The following is a 7,500-nucleotide window of genomic DNA, read 5'->3' on the forward strand; positions in this document are numbered from 1 at the left end:
AATATTAACAATCAACAAACAACAACAAGCTCCAACGAACATCATGATAAGAAATACGGTAATTAAGGACACCAACGCATTCAAGTATTTAGGGAGTATGTTTACAGACAACGGCTATAAGAACAAAGAAGAAATTACTGAACGAATAAAGAAATATAATAAATGCTCTGGAGCACTCTATCCAATTATAAGAGATGCATACGTACCTATAGAAGTAAAGAAAACCATATTTGAAGGATTACTAAAACCAATCATGACATATGGATCAGAGAGCTAGACAAGGACAATCAAAGACAGGAGCAGAGTCCAAGCTTCCGAGATGAAAAGCCTGAAAACAATAATGCACAAAACATGAAGAGATAGAATAAGAAATGTAGATTTTAGAAGGATGGTTGGGGTATCTCCTATGTTGAACAATATTAAGAAGGGACAGCTGAGATGGCTGGGACATTGAGAATGGATGGAAATAGAATTGCAAGGAAGAGATGGGACTGGACGCCTGGTGGGAGGAGATCAAGAGGTAGACCACGTAAACGCTGGAGGGATAGAATTGAAGAGATTCTGACTAAGAACAACATGCCAACAATTCAACAGCTGAGATGAAAGGGAATTTTTGAAAACAGAATTGAGTGGAGAAGACAACTGATTCCACTGACAGGCTGAAAGCCTACCTGGGAGTGGAAGTGAAGTGAAGTGAAGTGAAGTGACATATATATAATATATATATATATATATATATATATATATATATATATATATATATATATATATATATATACATGTATATATATATATATATATATATATATATATATATATATCTATATATAGATATATATATATATATATATATATATATATATATATATATATATATATATATATATATATATAATCTGTATATATATATATATATATATATATATATATATATATATACATATATATATATATATATATATATATATATATATATATACATATATATATATATATATATATATATATATATATATATTTATATATTTAAATATATGTATATATATATATATATATATATATATATATATATATATATATATATATATATATATATACATATATATATATATATAGATAGATAGATAGATAGATAGATACATATAAATAATATAGTAATATCTATTTCACTTACCTTTGGAATAAATGCTTTACATTAGTATTTTACTTGACAAGCCATCCTATTTTTTCCAGGATTCAAATAAGCTGAAAATAAGTTACAATGACCATAATACTGTACTGTAACTTAGCCATCAAGAGAAAAATAAGTTCATACAAGCTCTGCTGTACACAATCCTATTATTTTTGAGGTACAATACTTGAATTCAGGTAAATTATATTAAATTTTCTTTATTCAGGTTTTCCATAACAAACACCGTACTCAGGAAATTAAGAATGGGCGCAGAAATGGCATCTGAAAAATTTGAAATTATTTAAGACTGATTTACTCTCCCATACAGTGAATAAAAAAATCAGAATAACGCTCAGTATTCATCTGAATCAATGTATAGCCATTCTCCAATTTAGTGAATTCTCGTTGCTCTATTTATTTAATATTTTTTAGGCCTCGATAATAAATAGACCCAATTAACGAGAGGTAATTTTTTTTTTTCAAAATGGTGTATCTATTTGAATTTCCTGATAATTAATCTATTGGACAATATTGAATCTTTTCTAATATATTTAACCTAAACATTATAACATTCCGTACTTTTTTTTTTATCAGATTGTACTATATAAAATAAAATTGCTTCTTCCATTTTATCAAAAATTTCTCATACTAATTGATTTTGCATTTTAGGTTTTTAATAATTCCTTGTTACTGGCTTGATAAAAATCCACCATTCAGTACTCCAAAGTCTTAGGGCTAATTAATAAGGTTTTAGAAATGAAAACAGCGGTTCTCCTTCGGTCTTGTAGGACATTAAATACAATCTTGTGTGGTGATTTCTCATTTTTCATTTCACAGGTGTCACACAAATTCAAAGCACGTGATTAGAAAAAGATGGGCAACATTTTAAATTCTATCCTAAATATTTTTTGTAAGATAATTTATTTCAAAAGAAAATTGAACACAATAGTACAAATGAAAACAGCTCTTTTTTCTTTTTCTTTTTGTTTACTTAAGAAATTAAATATCAACAACAACCTGTTGCTACCACAACTATATTTATCTATAATGGAATCAAATCTAGATAAAAAATTTAAATATTCTTGCTACAGAAATTCCAGTTATGTAGCAAGAACTTGAAATAACCGGGAAACTGACTTTCGAAATAACTTTGATATAACGGTTGTTCGTGTCTCGATTGTCCGGCAGTTGATGATAGAAAGACAGAGTAGACATACGTCATTTAGTTAAGTCAGACATTATCCTATTAGTTGATAGCCTTCCTAATTTAAAAGGATAATAAGACAAAATTGGTTTACTTTATTAAGTACTTTTCATTTATAGTTCCCCTAATCAATCAGTATCAAAATAATTTTCCTTTAAAGCACAATCGAAGTTTTATATAACAATACGCTCTTTTTTTTTTAATATGACTTACATTTTTGGTTATCTTTCCATGAACCTAATTTGTATCATTATCTATCATTCCACTTTAAGCAGGGAGATATATCTGAATGACGTATTGCATTTTCATCATCATAAAAGTCCTACATCGCAATATATTTTCATCAATAGTTATTCAAATTCATTGCATATAATCCTACATCATTAAGGGCTATGTTTTTATATGAGTTTCCCATACGATAAATCGAAGATAATTTCTATTTTCAGTGAATTAATTAGACATTCCGATCAAAAGGCAAATGGAAAACAATATTTTACTCTCTTGTGTACTGATCGTGCTTGGAAATTAATGTTTTTTAGATACCGTAATGATAATCCATTTCACGTGAACTATTTGTAACAGCCTCATTATTATTCAATGTAATGTAACCTTTTATATCTTTTTCCCTATCTACGTTTCTAACGCTAATTCCTTATTATTTATTTATTCATTAACGTTAATGGGACAAATCAATATGATTATTATTTCTCCAATTACCTACCAGTGTTTCAGCGTGGAATTTACTTCCTCGTTGTTTATAGATTTACTACTATGAAATCTTAAATTATGGGTTATAGTTAACCCAATAGTTGGAAAAATATAAATTTTTCATATTTGGATTTTAACAGTGATTCTCTCATTGGTTGGTGATCAATCAAATAAAATTATTTTTTTATATTTCTCCGCTGTGTAGAAAAAAATGTCTTTTGAATTTAATCACAAAAATTAATATTAACTTCATAGAATAGCTCTGGTATGGACAAATGCTTAGGTGATTATCGGACAGTTTAACAGTGGACGAAAAAAAAAAAAAAAAAAAAAAAAACGAAATGTCTTACTGCGATGGAAGAAGGATTATCATATTATAAATTAAATGGTATCTCATTTGCAGTTGTCATTAATGGTAGAAAAAATGAACTATTTACTGTATATTTGTTTTTCCTATTAACTTTTATTAGGAAAAACAAAATTAACATAGATAAGGGAAAACGGCCGCGTATTGTTAATGAAAGACTTGAAATTCGTTAAATTCAAAAGCCAACGTAGACTTTATAATAAAGATTACTAATAAGAATTAACCCATTGTGAAAGGCAGAGCAGAAATTGTTGAGCCATAAGCATCTACAAATTGAGAGATGTTAGGATTAAAGGTTACTTGAACCAATGAATTTGAGCAATTAAACCTAAGTTAGAGAGAAATCTGAAATCCGAAGTCCAGTGAAGAAAAAATTCATATATCATAAGATAGTAAAAACGTTCATGTCATATCTTGCAATAAAGAAGTTTTATTACTACTCCAACTCAGTCGGCTGGCTTCAGTGTTTAGAGAGAAAGAGAGCAATAAAGATTCGAAAAATTCTTGATGATTCAAGTTCAAAGTATATAACGAAACATAGGGGATAAAAGGCAGCAGATAATCTTATAAAAGGGCTATAACTGAGCAGGTATAGCCCTTTTATAAGAGTACCTTTTTTCCTATACTCACTGACCATAGTTGTTTTGGCTAATTTTTAAGGTATCCGGCCATTAAAAATTAGCCAAAACAACTATGGTCAGCGAGTATAGGAAAAAGATACTCTTATAAAAGGGCTATACCTGGTCAGTTTTCAATAGAATCACGTCTTTCTTGTTCTTTTGATTATGGCCGTACTCAATATATCTCTAAATACAGTTCCAGTGATACACGCCATGGCTTTAAAACAAATTATTATCGAACAAAAAACAGTTTGTGTTCATGTTTAGTGAGCCTGTATAATTCCCAGTATTACAAATTGCCTTTTCAAAATAGGTAAGAAAGATCCCGATAACTTGTCCCTAACATGTTTCCTGGTAGAGTTCCTAATTAACTATCATCGATATAACCACTGATACTCAATAATAAAGCAGAAACAATATCTAAAATATAATAATATTTACCCGTATTCAGATTTTCATATGGTCGTGACATTTCACACAACAGGAAGCTGTACATTATCATATATCACCTATGAATATATGCTGTGTTTATTTTCAGATATAGTATTGTGCCTCCCTCATCAAAATATATAAGCAATTATCTTGGTTATCATCCGTGTTGAAATTAGAAATTTAATTTTACCTGTAGTGCATATTCAAAATTCTTTTAATATCATGATGATTTCTGTTCAAGAGAGAGAGAGAGAGAGAGAGAGAGAGAGAGAGAGAGAGAGAGAGAGAGAGAGAGAGAGAGAGAGAGAGAGAGAGAGAGATGGTTGCAATTTACTATTCTACCTTGTTAAATATCTGTAGATTATACAGTCATCATTACCTTTACTAATATTGTAACCGTTAGCCAAAATTTCAATCTTAAGAATTTTGTTTCCATCAAATATTGATTATTTCAGAAAATGCCATAAATTATTTTTTTTTTTTTCTAGAAAGAAAGAGAGAGAACTATAATTCCTTAGCTGAGGAAGTTTTTATATCATTAATGGAAAAATCCAGAGGCGAAACCCGCCACAACTAACGTAAAGGTATGCATACACTATACATATTTTAGTTAGATTTGCTCTATATAGAGGACTCTAGATAGTGGAGGAGGTAGTGAGAGTGGTCTATCTAGACCCAATATCTGATTTTGGTAGAGTCGTTGTAGTCTAGTTAGTGTGGAGAGTACGTGTTGAGACTACTCTAGATCTATTTGTTAACAGGAATACACTGTATCAATCCAGGGAGAGAATTGCTGAACAACATGAGGTAAATGATACCCAATGAAAAATATCACTGGGATATCGATTAGATATTCTAATTAAAACCGCAACTACTAAATGTATGGAAAGTTATATTGGTTTGCAATGCTGTTTAGCAGATTTATAATCATTTGTTACCTATGATCATTTCATTACATATATTTGTAAAGTTCTTTGCAAATGTTGGGTATTATGTTAAAAATATTGATGACTCGTACTAGGGGTTTCATCCTTTCGTATTCATGAATGCTTTGTAATGAGTTTACAAATATGATAATAAACCCTAGAGTTAATAGTATTCTACCCTATAGTTCCGCAGTATATATATATATATAACGTATAAGTGTATATAAATATATATATATATATATATATATATACATAAATATGTATGTATATATATATATATATATATATATATATATATAATATATATATATATATATATTCATATATATAAAATATATATATATATATATATATATATATATATATATATATATATATATATATATATATATATATATATATCACCATGATTAATCCTCCAGGAATAATCCAAATTTATAATCCTCCCGAAAGCAAGCCTTTTTGAGTCCATAATCATGTTTTCTATTTCGTATACCTCAATCAACTTCTACAACACAACAAAGAATAACTGATATCACTTAAAACAAGAACAAGAATAAAGGACAAAGGAGGAAGTGTGATCTGCAATCAGAGATAATATTTTCTTTAACTTTTTCCCGTGTGAATTATTTAAAAGATTCATATTATACTCCTTACTTTAGATGAAAAAAAAATTGTGTTTTATTCTATATATATTTTTGCTTTATCACATAGTATACATATTAGTAATATTCAATTTTTCGTTTATAAAAGATTCTTTCATTTATATAACAGATGTACATTTTTAGTCCCTAACGTTAAATAAATATGTATGTTGTAGCTTAAGAACGAAATTGAAAGAGGAAGGTACTGGAATAGAAGTTAAGAAATATCAAAATATATTCATAACATATAAGCGTTTCTCAGTCAATCGCATAATTATGAATAGATAATCAATATTTGTAAATCGTATGAAGATAAGTGCCCTTGCTCCAGCAAACAGAATCTCTGGCTAATTTTAAAAGAGCTTAAACGAATTTCCTTGGAACGTCTGCTTTGAACTGTTGGACGAACACAAATAATAAAAATTTATCGGACAGGATAGCAATTCCAAGTGAAGTTTCCCAGTGCTTACCTATATCATGAGGCCTGTTCCAGCATTGATATACTTTACATTATATCAGTATTATAGCTGTATGTAGTATTGTAAATTTGTATCGAGTCTAACTAACTGTCATTTAAACTCCATTTCAATGGAAAAGTATTAGACGTTCCGCATCTGTAAGCTATTGTTGAATAGAACATATTTTACAGATATTCCAATATAGTAAGGAGTATTCAAAAACCTTAATTACCACTTGAATTGAAATTATAGCCGAACTGGTGCTGGTGTCAATTTGTTACCAAAACTTAACAATTTTTTTTTTTCCGCCTCAAAATAATCTCTTTTTCAGGCTATCATAATTTGTTATATCTTTTGGATATGAATAATACCTTTCTACATTAGATTAATACAATTCTCCTAAATTGATATATAGTTAGAACTCATAGTGAAATGTTTTATATGTCAGTTTTTTTAAATATAAGTATTTTATTATTAAGAAAAATATATAGGCTTTCTTTACTATTTAGCATGATAAACGTTGCTGAATACATATGATTTTTTTTTTATATTTTTCTTCATTTAATAACTACCAGTGCATCAAATTCAAAACGTATTTGAATACTGAAAAATGAAAATGTGGTAGTACGAGAGAGAGAGAGAGAGAGAGAGAGAGAGAGAGAGAGAGAGAGAGAGAGAGAGAGAGAGAGAGAGAGAGAGAGCTGGAGCTTGTAAAAAAAAAGTTATCAGATTTTGCTTTTCACCCTCTACTTTTTTGGGAAAAGGGCAAAAGTTAATATTCTAACGGTATAACCTAGCAGAAGAATCCACGTTACTGACCGGAACCCAACGTTTAATATGCAGTATATTCTGACAGAGGTTGATATATTTGTAGTAAAATAGTTTTCAAGAGTTTTCTATAAATAAACTTTCAGGAATAACAACTACCAATCAGGAGGAATTAAAAATATTTCCGCCAAAAAGTTTT

This window comes from Palaemon carinicauda, chromosome 24 (genome assembly GCF_036898095.1).
Source record: "Palaemon carinicauda isolate YSFRI2023 chromosome 24, ASM3689809v2, whole genome shotgun sequence".
In the NCBI taxonomy this organism is placed as follows: domain Eukaryota; kingdom Metazoa; phylum Arthropoda; class Malacostraca; order Decapoda; family Palaemonidae; genus Palaemon; species Palaemon carinicauda.